Source organism: Balaenoptera musculus, chromosome 15, assembly GCF_009873245.2.
Source record: "Balaenoptera musculus isolate JJ_BM4_2016_0621 chromosome 15, mBalMus1.pri.v3, whole genome shotgun sequence".
Lineage (NCBI taxonomy): Eukaryota > Metazoa > Chordata > Mammalia > Artiodactyla > Balaenopteridae > Balaenoptera > Balaenoptera musculus.
In genome coordinates this window covers 52,853,945-52,870,247 of record NC_045799.1, presented here as the reverse complement: position 1 = coordinate 52,870,247, position 16,303 = coordinate 52,853,945, and the positions used below count along the sequence as shown (strand labels likewise).

The 16,303-nt window shown below is 55.3% G+C and overlaps 1 protein-coding gene across 1 annotated transcript in view; it reads left to right on the top strand.

Annotated features, from left to right (window-relative positions):
• The first annotated feature begins 705 nt into the window (after positions 1-705).
• TFAP4 (transcription factor AP-4) overlaps positions 706-16,303 on the top strand; it is a 33,639-nt gene continuing 18,041 nt past the window's right edge. Inside the window, exon 1 of the mRNA XM_036827601.1 lies at positions 706-767. The gene's annotated coding sequence lies outside the window, so the exon portion shown is untranslated. The remainder of the gene's footprint in view (positions 768-16,303) is intronic.

The window sequence follows — 16,303 nt, the reverse complement described above, 5'->3', positions numbered from 1 at the left end:
ACCTATTGGTACCTACCTTTCCGGAAAAAGCCCAAGGCCGGCTGTGTGGTGGTGGGTAAGTCACTCAACTTTCTGACCTTCTGGTTCTGACAACACTGTACTTAGCTGAGTTGGACTGTTGGGAGGGTTAAAATAGGTAGTTCATATAACATGCACAGTGACTGGCACAGAGTAAGCGCTCAATAAATTAGAACTATTATTATGTTTTAAAAATGAAGATTATTACAGGCGCTAACTTGGAAGGAAGGGTTAGCCCCATCCCTACGGACCTGCCCCAGGAAGGAGGAGCCGCCCCTCCCCTGACCCCGCCCCGCTGTCTTCCGAGGGAGGAGACCCCCCCCATCCCAGGCAGGGACGAGGGGGCGGAGGAGCGGGAGCGACACATTTTTGAGTCGTGACCAAGTGGAAACTCCCTCCCCAAGGCGGAAGCCGGGGGCGCCCCACTGGGGCCGGAGCCTCAGCTGAGGCGGGATCCGCAGCTTGGGGGGGGGTGGGGGGGGCAGGGCGCCGCGGGGGACCCGGTCCCCGCCCCTCACGGCCTCATGAATATGAATAAGCCGGCGGGGGAGAGCGGAAGTGCGAGGCGGCCCCGACCCGGCTGGCTCCGCCCCCGCCTCGGGCCCGCGACCGGGGGGCGTGGCCAGGCCGCAGACGCCCCGCCCCCCCCACCCCGCCAGGGGCCTCCTTCCGGCCGGCGCGCCCCGGACGTGACCTCGCGGGCACGCGCCGGAGCCGCCCTGGGGGAGGTACCCGCACCCCTCTCGCAGGTAGGGCCGCCCTTTGTCCCCGGCGCCGCCCCCCGGAGTCCCGGTTCCCGCCACCCACCCCGGCCCGCGGCCCCAGCGCGCGCTGCTCCTCTTGCTCCGGCCCGGCCTGGCGGCCCCCAGGGCGAAATCTGGCCCCTGAACTAGGCTCCCAGGCGCGCCCGCAGCCGGGTAGACGCGATAGGAACCCTTCGTTCACTGCAGCGCGGGCACCCGGGGTGGAGAGGGCTGCAAAAGCCCTGCCCTCACAAGGCTTGTGCTCCAGGGCGAGAGGAGAGGCCGGCGGGTGAATCAGTAGAATGTCCACTATGTCGGATGAGTGTCAGGGTGAGGACAAAAGCGGGGGACGGACATCCACCAGGCGGCTAGGAGGGTCCTTGAGAAGGTGACTTTTGAGCGAACTCCCGGAGGAAAAGAGGGAACAACTGGTGCCTGGGGGTGTTGGGAGCAGCCGGGCATTGAGGCCAGTGTGGCTGGAGTGGAGAGAGGGGCAGAAAGAAAGGACGGAATCATGACAGTAATGGCTCAGTGTTGAGCAGGTGCCCGGCAAAGTGTTAGGTGCTCTACGCATATTATTTCCCTTAAGCCTCAGGACAGCCCAGACGTGGGCGCTACCATTGTGTGAGAGGAAATCAGGCTCAGGCAGGCTAAATAACTTGCCCAAGGTCACACAGCATTGGAGCCCAAGGAGACTGGCGTCATTGCCTGAAACACCCAGGAGACCCAGGGTAGGGTGACCTTGACCAAATCAGGTCCTCTGTGCCGCGCCTCAGTTTCCTCCCAGAGTGCTAGAGGGAGAGGGTGTGACTGACCTCCTGAAGTGAAAGATGGGTGGGCAGGGTCCTTTTGCTGACCATCTGCCCAAAAGCCAGCTGGCTGTAATTCATACCCAGCAAATGGGGCCCTGAAACTGAGCCTGAAATCAGTGCACAGAACAAGGGTGTAGCAGGAGCCTTCGAGAATGTCTGTTCTCTTGGGAGAGGCTTTTGTTGTCTGGGAAGCACTTGCCCCCCTTTCGGCTCTTGTGCGGGTACAGGTGGCTTTGGGGAGAGAGGGCAGAAGGCCCAGAGCCTGGAAGAGGTTGCTTCTGGGGGTGGCTGGGGGGAGCCCGGTGCGGCTGAGTGCTCCAGTGCAGTAACAAAGGTGGAGTCAGCCAGGCAGGCTGTGTGCCGGCCAGCAAGTGCAGAACAAGCAGAATCCCCCATACATCCCTGTGAGTCTGGAGAGATTCACACGCACACACACAAACACAAAACACACGAAACCCGCCCATGTCTGCACCTGCAGCACATTCTCTGCCTGCTGTGCAGACCAGAGGGAAAGAGCCTCAGGGCTACCGATCTGGGCTCTGCTGGCCATGCTGACCGGTTCTCTGCTTTGGGAAGGGGGGAAATGTTTTCGTGCTCCTGTGAAGATCTGCTTGTGCCTCTGATCCCGAGAAGGGCTGCGGGTTTCTAATGGGGCAAGGATGGCGAGTCTTCTGCAATTTGCCCCTTCTCCAGCCTGGCACAGCCTCCAGCCTTGGCCTTTGGGCTGTGGTGTGAAATGTGGCCCTGGGAGGGTTATGGGTGCGACCCAGCCCCCTGTGTTGGAGTCTCTGGTCACCAGTCAGTCAGAGGTCCTGGTGGTACAGGACCACAGCAGGACTTACCGTCAGGCCTGTTTGGTAGATGCTCAGAAAGGTTAAGTGGTTTGCCTGAGCATGCACAGCTGTAAAAGAGCAGAGATGGGATCCTAGTGCAAACCATTTGACTGCAGAGCCCAAGCCCTGCCCCTCTGGGAGCTGATTCACCCCTGTAGAGGGGATACATTTCGTGTTTGGCTTGGAGACCCACACACACACACATACTCTGTGGGGTTGTAGGGGTGGCAGAGGGGATGATGACCAAAGGGGATGGAGACACTTTCTGCTTTTCTTCTCAGCCACACTGTCCCCAGACCTTGTCACTAGGCCTTTGTGTCTGGGTCAAATAGGTCAGTCCTTTCTCACAGTGGGACTGGTACAGGTGGGGCCAGAGGCACCTTGGGGGGTGCCGGCAGAGGGCTTCCTCCTCATGAAGTTTGGGGGTCAGGTGAATGACTCTCACTCTACCTGGGTGCCTAGGACCTCCCGTACACCCTGGCCTTTAGCTAAGGGGGCAGCTGGAGTTCTGGTCACTGACCAGGTGGGCCAAGAGTGTGGGAGTGTCCGGGTGGAGGTCTAGAGGTCTGAGGCGGCACATGTGAGTCCTGAGACTCATGTGGATAAATGTGGATAGAATGTCGGAAAGAGGTGAGGGCTTGTCCCCTCAGGTGAGTCTCCGTGCATTGTCGTCTACTGAGCTGGTGATATTCTGAGCCTTACAGCCCCAGTGGATTCTCAAACTGAGAGACTTACTGAACCGGTAAGTCCAGGGTGAGGCCCGGGGATCTGCATTTTTAACAAGCTCCAGGTGCATGTGGGCCTCTGACTAAACCTGGAAAACCACTGTCCTGGACTTCCCAGCCAGGCAGCTGTGAGAAACCCCTTCTAGCAAATCCGGAGCCTGGTGTGTGTAAATGTTTTCCACGACTGAATTTAAATGCATTCCACTCTCCGTTGGGGTGCTGTCATCAGCTGAGCTTCTCCCCTGTTGAAAATAAATGCTGGACTCTCAAGCAATAGCCCTACCTCCATCCCTCCCCAGCCAAGTTTCCCCAGAGAGCAGGCCACCCCGATAACCTGCTCAGTGCTGAGCTGTCCCGAGCTGTGCCCTCGGCAGCACTTCCTGTGGAGACCTCCTCCCAGCCGCCTCTCCGCAGCAGCCTGTGCTCCTGCGCGCCTGAAGCCCTCTGGGGTCTGCACTGCCTCCCCTGCCTGTGGCCCCCTAAACCCAGGTATTCCCTGGGGTTCCATCCTTGGGCCTTCTCGGCTTGATGCCTTTCCTCAGTTGCAGAGGCAAAAGTGAGGGGAACCCCATCTCTATTCAGGAGAGTGCCCCAAACTTACACCCAGACTTCGGGGTGCACCAGGCCTACATTTTTAGGGGCTAGCTTGATGTCTCCCCTCAGCTAGCCCCCTGGAGCTCTTCGATGTAGGCTCTTTGACTTGAGGGGAGTCTGGCCACACCTGTCACCCTAGAGTGGTCCAGCCGCTGTGGGTTCTGCCAGGCTCCTTCTATGCCACACACGCTGGTAGAGGAAAGAGTGCCCCTCTCAGTAGCCCGGCTTCCCTTCTGGACACTTCTGACTTCTTTCTGCTTTCGCTGATAAAACTCTTAGTACCACCTCGTCTGTCTTCCTGACTCCCCTCATTGGTGTCTGTCCTAGTGCCCCAGGCTTGCAGCCACGGGGTCTCTTTGCACCTTTTCTTCCCCCGCCCCCCAGGCACGGTCAACTTCTGCTTTGGCAGCATCTCTGGCGTCCCTCCATCCGTCCACCCGCTGTTAGGGGCCTCTGAACTCCCCAGCGGCCTGCCCACTTTCTGAGAACCAGACTCTGAGCCCAGGGGCATCCGTTGAACAGGCAGGTCCGCCTCCAGACCAGCCCATCGGTCACCTGCTCGGAGGCTGCCCGGCTTCCCTCCATCTGTGTCAGGGGCCACGTGGCGTTGGGTCAGTGTCCTCGCCTGGAGTCAGGGGTCTTGGTTCAGATCCTGTTTTTTTGTTTTTTGGCCACGCTGCCCGGCTTTTGGGATCTTAGTTCCCCGGCCAGGGACGGAACCCAGGCCCCGGCAGTTGAAGCGTGGAGCCCCAACCACTGGTCCGCCAGGGGATTCCCCAGATCCTGGTTTTGCCATTCCCAGCATTCTAACTGGACAGATTCCTTGAGCCCCCAAAGTTCCTGTTTCCTGTCTATAATGTCAAAGCTGGTAATAATAGTCCTATCTCACAAGGTTCTTGTGAGGATTGATGTTACATGACCTCGTCTCTAGAAGTCCTTGGCATGGAATACTGCTTGATCTTTATCACTACGTTTAATCCTCAAAACCATGCTGTCAGGTAGGAAGTCACTGTCTGGCCCATTTTGTAGATGAGGCAGGGGAGGCTCAGAGAAGCCAAGTGATTGGCCCAAGGGCACACAGCTACAAAGTAGCAGAGGTGGGATTCAAGTGCAAACCAGTTCACCCAAGAGCCTGAGCTTCTAACCGATGATCCCCTCTGGGTTCTCTTTCTTCGTCTTCTGTTCATTCATTCACTCATTCGGCAAATTTTTTTTTTTAAGTTTTTTTTTTTTTTTTTGGCTGCGTTGGGTCTTCGTTGCTGTGCGTGGGCTTTTCTCTAGTTGCGGCGAGCGGGGGCTACTCTTCGTTGCAGTGCGCGGGCTTCTCATTGCGGTGGCTTCTCTTGTTGCGGAGCACGGACTGTAGGCATGTGGGCTTCAGTAGTTGTGGCTCGCGGGCTCTAGAGCACAGGCTCAGTATTTGTGGCGCACGGGCTTAGTTCCTCCTCGGCATGTGGGATCTTCCTGGACCAGGGCTCGAACCCGTGTCCCTTGCATTGGCAGGCAGATTCTTAACAACTGTGCCACCAGGGAAGCCCTTGGCAATTATTTATGCTGAATGAGTGAATGAATGTGTGCCTACGATCTAGGGCAGTGAAGGAACAGAAGAAGCCCTGCCCTGTCTGTGAAGGCGCAGATAGGCTGAGATGCATAGGAACTCCTGTAGGAAATTGCCCAAGGCCCCTCTTCCTCACTGTGCCCTGGGGTCACAGACCAGGACACCCCACCCCGCATCTCGCCTCCCCACTGCTCCTTGTACCTAAAGGCCTGCAGGCATTGGACTGGATTTGGGTTTGACCCTTGTGAAGGAGGAGGTGGATCATAGCAGGACCTGCTGTAGGGCTTGGAAGCCTTGGAATCTCCAGAGGGTGGGGGCAGTGCAGGCATGAAAGGAATGGGGGTGCAGTTGGGTACCCCATGAGATACCACTTCAACCCAGCAGATGGCAGTGACAAAAAAGGAGGGGCAACAACAAGTGTTGAGGGGGAGAGGGAGGAATTAGAACCCTCTCCCACTGCCGGTGGGCATGTCAGGTGGTGCAGGGCCTGGCAGTTCTTCAGTATAGTCACCATTTGACCTGGCGATTCCACTCCCAGGTGTGCACCCCAGAGAAATGAAAACATATGTCCATGCAAAAACTCGTACGCGGATGTTCACAGCAGCATTATTCACAACAGCCAAAAGGTGGAAACAACCCAAAGGTCCATCAACGGATGAATGGATAAACAAACTGTGGTCTGTCCACACAATGGAATATTACTCAGGCATGAAAAGGAATGAAGTACTGACACAGGCTACCATGTGGATGAACTTTGCAAATGTGATGCTCAGTAAAAGAAGCCAGACACAAAAGGCCACATGTTGTATAGTTCCATTTCTAGGAAATGTTCAGAATAGGCCAATCCATAGACAGAAAGTAGATGTGTGGTTGCTAGGGGCTGGGGGCAGAGGGGTGTGGATGTAACTGGTAAGCAGTGCAGGGTTTCTTTGAGGGTGGTAAAAATATTCTAAAATTGATTGTGGTAAGGGTTGCACTACATTGAAATACTGAAAACCATTGAATTGTATACATTAAAATGGTAAATTGTATGCTATGTGAATTATATCTCAATAAAGCTTTTATTAAAAAAAATATTAGCCAGACACCCCTGCATTAATGCTGACAGAAGGCGTGAGCACAAGGACTCAAAAACTTGCTGAGCGATCGGGGGACATTCTTTGGGGTTGCTTTGCTGTGGTTCTCCTGACAAGATCGCTGAGAATTGACCCTGTACATGAGGTTTCCGTTCATCCTTTAGGCCTCAACTTCCCTGTGACTCCTGAGAGAGGCCCCCACAGCCCTCCCTTTGTCCCTTGTCATCTGTCTCAGTCCCTTCTTTCTTTCCTTTAGAGCTGTGCCCGCACTTGGAATTATTTTCTGTCTGTGGACCTGATTCTGTCTGACTCTCCTGCTGGGCTGAGTTCCGTGAGATCAGGGACTTGTGTCTATCTTGCTTAACGCATAGTAGGTGCTCAGTAAATTCCTGCTGTGTGAATGAGCCACATATACTGATAACAGCTGGGGGCGCCCAGGCTGGGGTCCGTGCTCGCTGCAGGGGACAGAGCCAGCAGGGCGGATCAGGGTGTCTCCCGGCCCCAGCGGCATTCTTTTTCCAGAATGTCTCTGGAAAGGAAGCCCAAAGCCTGGTCTGGCTGGGAAGAGGCGATTGGGGAGGGGAGCGGAGCGGAGCGGGAGCTGGGGCCGGGCGGGCCTGGGGAGGAAGTCTGCAGCCCCAGGCTGCCGAGGGCGCGGCGTCTGTGTTTGCACCTTTGGAATGTGGCTGATTCACTCTGGGGGGAGCCAGGCAGCCACCGCTGCCGCCTCGGATCTGACATCTGGAGGCTAAATTCCAGGAGGAGAGACCGAGTCTTGGAAGCAGATGTCCACTTTGAAGGTCAAACTGAGCGATGAGCCAGGGAGGAGGAGGCTGAGAGGGTCCCACACTCCCGGCCCCCCCACCCCAGGATTCTGGGAGAGAGGTGAGGCCCCATCCCCAGCCTTGTCCCAGCTCCTAAGCTACCAGAGCCCCGAAGGGGACAGCGTGGGGCAGGGAAACAGCGTGAGCTCTGCAGTCAGACCTTCCTTCAGAGAGCTCATATAACTGCAAAGGCCGAGGGCCTAGCTAGTCCTGTGCTTAGCAATGGCCCTGGGACACTGGCTTGCATCTCCTGGCCCAGTGTCCTCTGTGTGGGTTTTCTCTGGGGCCTTTGCTCCCCAAGGCCTGCGAACTCCTAGCTTGCCTCTCCCTGGGGCTCCAGCGAGACCCTAGGCTTGCCTCTTGTTGGCCCAGTTGGGGCCCAGCTCATCCCGGACACTGATGGGACAGGCCTGGGTCAGGAGCTCGCTGCAGTGCAGGGCCGATGCCCCAAGAGCCACACGGAGAAAGTGGGAGTGGGAGGGGTCCCCCAAAGGAGCCAGTGCCAGGGGTGGGCAGAAACAGCACTCTGCTGAGCTGCTCCCACAGAACTGCCTCCTGGGGCTTGTGCCAGGCACTGTGCTTGGCTTTATGGCTCTTACCTACTGGGGTGTCCCACTGGCTAAATTCCTTAAGCTCTCAGAAGCTCATTTTCTTCATCTATGACATCTCATAGGATTCTTTTTGGGATTGACTGAGACAATGTTTGCAAATCCCTTGGCATCTGCCTGGCCTGGAGAAGGCTCTATGCTAACTAGCCTAGGTCCCTTTCTCTTCCCTGTATCTAGGTGCTGTCTGATCTGCCCTGTAGGCTGAAAGGATGATGCGTGTGTGTGTGTATGTGTGCGTGTGTGCACGCTTGCATGTGTGCAGGCCCCTTTCTCTCCTCCAAGGAGCTTCTCCCAGGAGACAGTTAGGGACTACATGGGACAGAGGATGGAGGCAGGAGGGACAGGAAAGGGGTGGAGGGAGCAGCGGGTGGGCCTCACCTGTGGGCCTGCAGGCTCAGGCCTGCCTCTGGGAGTCGCCTCCATGTGCCCTCAGCTCCACCTGGGGCTGGAGGAGGGGCCCAGGCTCTACTCCTGGGAGCGGCTGCCTCTTTCCCTCCCGTGCCACAGCATAAGCCTGGTCGTTTGACATGGGGGTGTGTGTGTGGGGGGGTGGTTAGGTGGTGAAGGGCCTGACCCAGGCTCGCCCATCTCCTATATTCTCTCTCTTGGAACGCTGGAACCTGGGGGGTGGCTCAGAAGAGGAAACTCGGTGCCCAGAGTGGTCCGAACCTCCTGGACACCTCCCAGAAACCTAGAGCTTCTGGGAGGGTGGAGGGCCAGCGTCCTGTAAGCTTTCTGCAACCATTTGTGAACTGAAGTAAAGCCCCTCCCAGAATCTGCTCGGGGCACAGGGAGTGCTCCAAGGAGTGTCCCCCGCCTTCCCCAGGGCTCAGCGCCCTCCACTCCTGCCAGCCCTGCCTGCCAGCATCCCTCTGGGATGCCACACATCTGTGGGTGCCTGCTCATCCCCGCCAAAACACCCACGTCCTGTGACTCGTAGCCCAAATGCCACCTCCTTAGATTCCTGACAAGACTCCCGCACTCATGGTTATTCTCCTCTGGACGTGGTGGGGTCGGTACCTCTGTGCGGAGCTTATCTCCACATAGCCAGCATGGCGACTGGGGGCTCCTACATCGGTCACTCGTCCATGTCCTGCACGCCCTGATCGTGACTCTACGACAGTTGTCCCAGGCTGCTGGGACCAGGCTGCCCGGCTCTCTTCTGGGTGTCAAACATTTTTTGATGTGTTCATCTGGTCTCTTCCATTAAATGACAGACTCTCTGAAGTTGAAGGACATAGTAACGAGAGCTACGTTTTCTGAGCTCTTACTGAGTGCTTTTTAAAAATTGAGGTAGAATTCACATCCCGTAAAATTCACCCCTTTAAAGTAATACAATTCAGTGGGTTTTAGTATATTCACAGAGTTGTGCATCCATCTCCACCATCTAATTCCAGAACATTTTCATCATCCCCCAAAAGGAACCCCAGCAGATTCATCAATTGTAAGAAATGTACCATTTACATGGGGGATTTGATAGTGGGTGCAGGGAGTGTATGGAAAATCTCTGAACCTTTGCTCAGTATTGCTTAAAAACTTAAAACTACTGAACTTAGGCAATTCCCTGGCGGTCCAGTGGTTAAGACACCGTGCTTCCACTGCAGGCGGCGCGGGATCGATCCCTGGTCAAGGAACTAAGAGGTGCGGCCAAAAAACAAAAAAACTACTGAACTTAAAACTGCTTTAAAAAATAAAATCAATTTTGGAAATTCCCTGGTGGTCCAGTGGTTGGGACTCCGCGCTTTCACTGCCAAGGGCCTGGGTTCAATCCCTGGTCGGGGAACTAAGATCCCAAAAGCCGCGCGGTGCGGCCAAAAAAAAAAAAAAAATTGATTTAGAAACAAAACAAAACATAAAAGAACCCTGAGGCCATTAGTAATCACTCCCCATTCCTCCCCTCCCCACCCTGGCCACTGGCAATCACCCGTCTGCTTTCTGACCCTACAGATTTGACTGTTCCGGACATTTCATATATTGGGTTGGCTAAAAAGTTCATTTGGTTTTAAGTAGAAATAAAAGACATTTTTCATTTCCACTAAGAACTTTATTGAACAGCGTATTCATTAACCAAATGAACTTTTTGGCCACCCCAATAAATAGAGTCCCACAATACGTGGTCCTTTGTGTCTGGCTTCTTTCACTGAGCATCATGTTTTCAAGGTTCATCCATGTTGTAGCCTGTGTCAGTGTTTCATTCCTTTTTATGGGTGAATAATATTCCACTGTATGGATGGATCAGCATTTGTTTATCCATCCATCCATCAAAGGACATTTGGGTTGTTTCTACTTTTCGTGAATAATGCTGCTATGAACATGCATGTACAAGTTTTTGTGAAGGTGAAGTTTTTCAATCTAAGTGCTTTTTGACAAATGACCCATTTAATCCTCACAGCAGCCCTCCGTGTCGGTACTGGCATGATCCCCCTTCTGCAGGTGAGGAAAGCAAGGCTCAGAGAAGTGAGTCAAGGTCACACAAGGTCACAGCTGGAAGCTGTGGAGCTGGGACCTTCCTGCCTCCTGGCCAACAGGCCCCAGTGGGGCCTACTACGGTGCTTCTGTACATTTTTAGCAGAGCCTTGCCCACCGCTCTTAGTTGCGGCACGCAGGATCTTCAATCTTCCTTGCGGCATGCGGGAACTTTAGTTGCAGCATGAGGGCTCTTAGTTGCAGCATGCGGGCTCTTAGTTGCGGCATGTGGGATCCAGTTCCCCGACCAGGGATCGAACCCGGAGCGCGGACCCCCAGCCACTGGACCACCAGGGAAGTCCCTCCCACAGTAAATGTTGCTAACTCTTCAAACAAGGGCCATGCAAACCTCAAGCCCCAGAAGTGCTCTGTGATTTGTCAAGGTGAGTGGTCACCTGCTCAGTGGTGATCCTGTGGCTCCAGGGGATGCATCTTAAGGGATTACAGGAGGTCTCTACCACCATAGAATCATCATCCACAGATCCAGGCAGGACCAGGCCTTTCCCCTGCTTCCTCTGGATGCCATTCTCACCACCTCACGGGGTACCAAGCCCCAAACATTACTGCCCCTTTTGTTCATCTGCAGCCTCTTTCCTGAGGTTCCTGGGCTGCCTTTCATCTCTTGCCTTCTTGGATTTGGCGCACAGCCCCGGGTCACCTGCCGGTGGACTTTGTTCCTTTTGCCTTCCTGGGAGCATGGCATGGTGGGTAATTGCTGTCAGACAAGCCCAGGTTCACTCTGGCTGTGTGGCTTTGGGCAAATTTCTGAACTTCTCTGAGCTTCTGTTTGCTCATCTGTATTGGGGGGGGGGGGCGGGTCACACACACACACCCGCCGAAACTCTGATATTGCGAGTGTGGGACTGACTAAGGACAGGGAGATGAGGGGCTCCCGCGGTGCCCAGCACCTCGCACACACTTGGGAAGTTGAGGTCGGTCCTCACGGCAGAGGCAGGCTGGCAGCGGGCCCAGGGAGGGGGCCGGGAGCTTTGTGTGTCTCCCTGCCTTTGGAGCAGCGGGAGGCTCCCATGACTCAGTTCTGCCCGAGGAGGGGGAAGTCAAGGCCAGACCTCTGAGGTCGGGGCCCGAGGGACCTCCCATCCTCCTCCCCACTCTGCCCTCTGCCTGTCTCCCCACCCAGTGCTTCCGGCAGTGCTGGGCAGGGCCCCACACATACATTCTCTGCTGGTCGCCTGGGCACGCCCTCCGTCCCTTCCCCAGATCTGCAGCCCCGACTTGCTGCTCCATGGCCCAAGGGCTCGGACGCTGGTCATGACTGTGACCATGGACCACCTTGAGTGGGTGCCACAGCCCATGGCCTGAGGCAGGAGGGGCAGTGATGTGGAGGGGACGTGGGCCGAGGATGGGAGGGCCTCCTCTGGCCGCTGGAGCCGAGCTGCAGGCTCCTGCCAGGGAAACCCTCTCTCCTTGCTGCTGCCGCGGTGGCTCAGCTTTTCCCAGCCCTGCCCCTCTCCTCCTGCTTCTCACATTTCAGCTTCTGAGTTACTGGCATCACAGCCTGCTGCCACTGCTGCTGTGGTCACTACACCAGACAGATATTAACCCCCAGTGTGCTGGCGGGAGCAGCACAGCCGCAAATCGGTGCAAGGTCCGGAGGTGTCGAGGGAGGAGAAAGCCGTCCTGAAACTGTCCTTTGCACCAGTCAGGTTGCCCTCTGGAGAGCTTCTCTCACCTCCTTCCTCCCTGTCTGCCCAAACTTGAATCCAAAGCCTTCCCTGACCCCTAGGAGTTGCTCCTTCCCTTGGCTGTCTGGGCACTGACAGTCAACCACAGAACATGGGTTCCATATCACCGTGAACTTGACCTTGCCATTTCAGCAGACAGGGTTTTCTCCCTCCACATCCCTCAGCTCCCCTCTTGCACCTGGCCATACCTGGGCAGGGCCAGGCCACCGGGACCAGGGGAGCTCTCAGCCTGGAGGCTATTCTAGGGGCAGCAGCACAGGCTGTTGAAGGAGCCAGGTGCTGGCACAGACTGGTCAGGTGACCTTGACAAGTCCCCAGGGTATAACAGGACTTAGGGGCCTGTAGTGAGGATAAAATGCGGAATGCAGGTAAAGCCGCCAGAGCAGCATCTGGCACACAGTGGCCCAGACCTCTCGTGCCCACGTGCCTCCTGACACGCTAGGGTTCTGAGCTCCCCTCCTCAGGGAGAGCTACTCCCATTTCCTGGCAGCCTCCCCCGTCACAGCCCACCCAGGTCTGCTTTCTCATCAGAGAAGGCCTGTGTCCCTCCCCTGGCCTGGCTGGTCCCAGCCCACCCTTTTCCATCCTCAAATGGGACGGGACGTCCCGCCTTGTCTCCCCGCCCCCGTCCACTCCTCCAGTGGGAGGAGAGCCCGCTGCCCAGAGGCACACTGGACAACCTCTCGAGCTCGGCAGCTCCCCAGCTTTCCTCTTCCCGATTCCTCTCCTTCCTGCCTTTCTCCTGAACCCCAAATGCTCCCTCCCGATTTCTCGTGGCGCCTCTGCTGACCCTTCGTCCTATCCAGCCACACCCCCTTGGTGCCTTGGCTGACTTACTCTCTTTTTATGTTGACCAGAAGCTCTGTCCTCCCCTTCCCCCTGCACCCCTGGTTAAAGAGCCCAGGCTGGGCATCATTAGGTCCCCCTTTACTGCTATGCTGTGCCCCAGGCTACTGGGCTGCCTGGTGGGATTGTTATAACTGCCTTGTCAGCTTACAATCAACTGAGGAAGTGGTCACACAGCCATTTCTGTCTAAAACTGAAAGTCCAGCCAGGGTGGCCATTCGCTGAGTTGTTGTTTTTGTTTTTGTTTTTTGGTTTTTTTGCTTTTAGTTTTTTTGCCACACCCAGTGGCTTGCGGGATCTTAGTTCCCCGACCAGGGATTGAACACGGGCCACGGCAGTGGGAGTGCCAAGTCCTAACCACTGGACTTCTGGGGAATTCCCTCACTGAGTTTTTATAAAACTCAGTGGGATGCACCCAATCGAAGCAGATGGCCTGGTTCCTCCTTGTCCATGTGTTGAAAATCAGAGAGGCATTTCCCTGGGGGGACCCAAGACAGGGCAAGCTGGTGGAGGAAGAGGAGAGGAGAAGGCAGGAGCTCCCCCGCCATGGGCTGCAGTGTCAGGTCTGGAAACATGGGCAGGACTAAAGGGGGGAATGGGGGACACGCCACAGGTGGACTCCAGTCCCCTTTCCAAGGGCTCGCTTATGAGCAAAGTGAACCAGATCGGGCTGTTAGAAGGAAGCGGGCATCCAGAGGTCAGGGCCTTCGGGCACCTTGACAAGCCTGGTGCCCCAGGATCTGCAGGGCCTCGGGGGTGTGGGGAGTTGGGCGGTCAGTCCTTCCACCCCAGTACCTGCCTTGGGTTCCACCAGTGTGCTCAGGCTCAGCTTGCCAAAAAGCATCATGCGTGCCAGGCTCCCCCTAGTGGTTGGGGGACCCCAGCCTTGTCGGCCCAGAGGTCTCCCTGTGACTAGGGTAAGAAAGGGGACCAGGGCATTGGGGGATATTGGGGTTTGCTCCAATCCACAACAGAAGCGTCTGACCCGCATTCTGCCTTCCTGGGAGCATTCAGGATCCTCTCCCAGGCAGGGGCTTTTTGCTTCCATGGGGCCTCATCCCTGCTCCAATGGCTGGTATCCACAACCCCCCACCACCCTGCCCCCCCTCAAGCAGGCTGGGGTTCCCCATATGCACCAGAGTATGCTGGAGCCTTAGAGGTCAACGGGGGCCCTAAAGGCCATCTGGTCCTTCCATCCACCACTCCTGGCATATTTGTGTAGAGGATAAAGCCTCAAATTAGGATTGGGGCCCTAGATTCTTCTTCAGGCTCCATCTCCAATTCTCTGTACATCCTGAGGGACGTTCCTTAACTTTCTGTGCTTCTCCTTCATGGTTCCATCTCGGTGGTAGCAGAATTCTCCAATGACCCCCAATGACCTTTGCCCTCGTATACTCCTTCCCCTTGAGTGTGGGCGGAACCTGTGACTATGGCATCACTCCCGTGATTAGGTTATGTTATATGGCACAGTTGCCCTTGAGGTAGATTATCCAGGTGGGCCTGACCTAAGCACACAAGACCTTTAAAAGCAGAGTTTTCTCCAGCTGCTTGTGGAAGAGGAAATTAGAGAGATTCAAAGCGAGAGAGGGAATCAACCTGTGGGACCCTCTCTGTTCCTCAGATGGTGGGGCCACGGGACAAGGTCCTGAGGATGGTCTCCAGGAGCTGACAGTCCACAAGACAACGGGACGTCAGTCCTACAGCTGCAAGGAACTGAATCCTGCCAACAAACAGTGACTTTGGAACGTCATCCTAGCCCCTGATGAGATTGCAGCCCCGCTGACACCTCGATTTCACCCGGCAGGACTCTGAGCCGAGAGCCCAGCCATGCCACACCTGGCGATGATAAACTGTGCTGTTTCAAGCCAATAAATTTATGGAAATTTGTTACACAGAAGCAGGAAATGAATACATCATCTGTCCAAGGAGAAGAAGAGTATTCTTGACACACATGTAGGATAAAAGTTTAAAACTGAGAAAAATGCATCCCCCCTCCCTATGGGTGCTATGTAGAGTGGAAACCTGCCTCGGCCTCTGTGCTGACAGTCTTCCTGGCTGCAGTTTAAATCCACATTCTCAGGGTTCCCATCTCTCACCTGAACCTCCAGCCAGCCTCAGAGGAAGGCAGGTGTGTTCTGAGAAGGACAGTGCTGATCGCACCATCAGGGCAGCCAGATCCCACTTTGGCTGAAGAAAGAAGCTCTGGAACCCTCTGCTGTAGGGGATCCCTTTGATTTCTGGGGCTCCCGGGACTTCTGGACATCTTTAGGGTCAATAAAGCTGTTTTTAACCTAACAGCTTTATTTGGGCTTCCCTGGTGGTGCAGTGGTTAAGAATCCGCCTGCCAATGCAGGGGGTGTGGGTCCCAGCCCTGGTCCGGAAAGATCCCACATGCCACGGAGCAACTAAGCCCAGGCACCACAACTACTGAGCCTGCGCTCTAGAGCCCACGAGCCACAACTACTGAAGCCCCGCGAGCCTAGAGCCTGTGCTCCGCAACAAGAAAAGCCAACACAATGAGAAGCCCGCGCACCGCAACGAAGAGTAGCCCCTGCTCGCTGCAACTAGAGAAAGCCAGCGCGCAGCAATGAAGACCCAGCGCAGCCAAAAACAAAAACAAAAACAAAATAAAAAAACCCAACATAACAGCTTTATTAGATATAATTCACATACCATATAATTCACCCATCTAAAGTGTAAAATTAAGTGGGTTTTTTTTGTACAGTCAGTTTTGTAACCATCACCACAATCAATTTGAGAACATTTTTATCACCCCCCAAAAGAAACCCCATACCCACTAGTACCCGCTCCCCGTTTCCCCCTGACTACCCCTCATTCCTTGGCAACCACTAATCTACTTTCTACCTCTGTGGATTTGCCTATTCTGGACATTTTATAGAAACGGAATCATACAATATGTAGCCTTTTGTGTTTGGCTTCTTTCACTGAGCATCGTGTTGTCAAGGTTCATCCACGTTGTGCCATGTATTAGTACTTCATCTGTTTTTATGCGAAGTAATACTCCATTGGATGGATAGACCATGTTTTTTTGATAGACCAGTCATCAATAAAGCCTACTGCTGACTCTCATTCACTCCTCCCACCTGGAATTTGGGGGTGGGGTTGGGGAAAGGGGAGCAATGGGGAATTTTGGGGAGGGAGGCTGATTGGGCTTGGGTTTGACAACATAGAGGAAGGAAAGCCGGGTTTTCAGGTGTCCCAGGCCACACTGCTGTCCCCGGCTCTTTCCCCCAGGCCGAGCCAGCCCCTTCTCCACACTCGCTTTCCAAAGCAGTGTCTGAACAGGGTCTCCAGCCCCAGAGTCCTGCTGCGGGTGGGCCGGCTCTCTGCCGACTCAGTGCATGATAATCTGCATTTCTAACACCGATCATCCACGGGCAGTTATTTGATGACAGTCTTCACAGAGACTCCCCTTTTAAAGGGCAAACTGTCTGCAGGCTGATTTTCACACCATCGGATCCTATCTGGGAGTG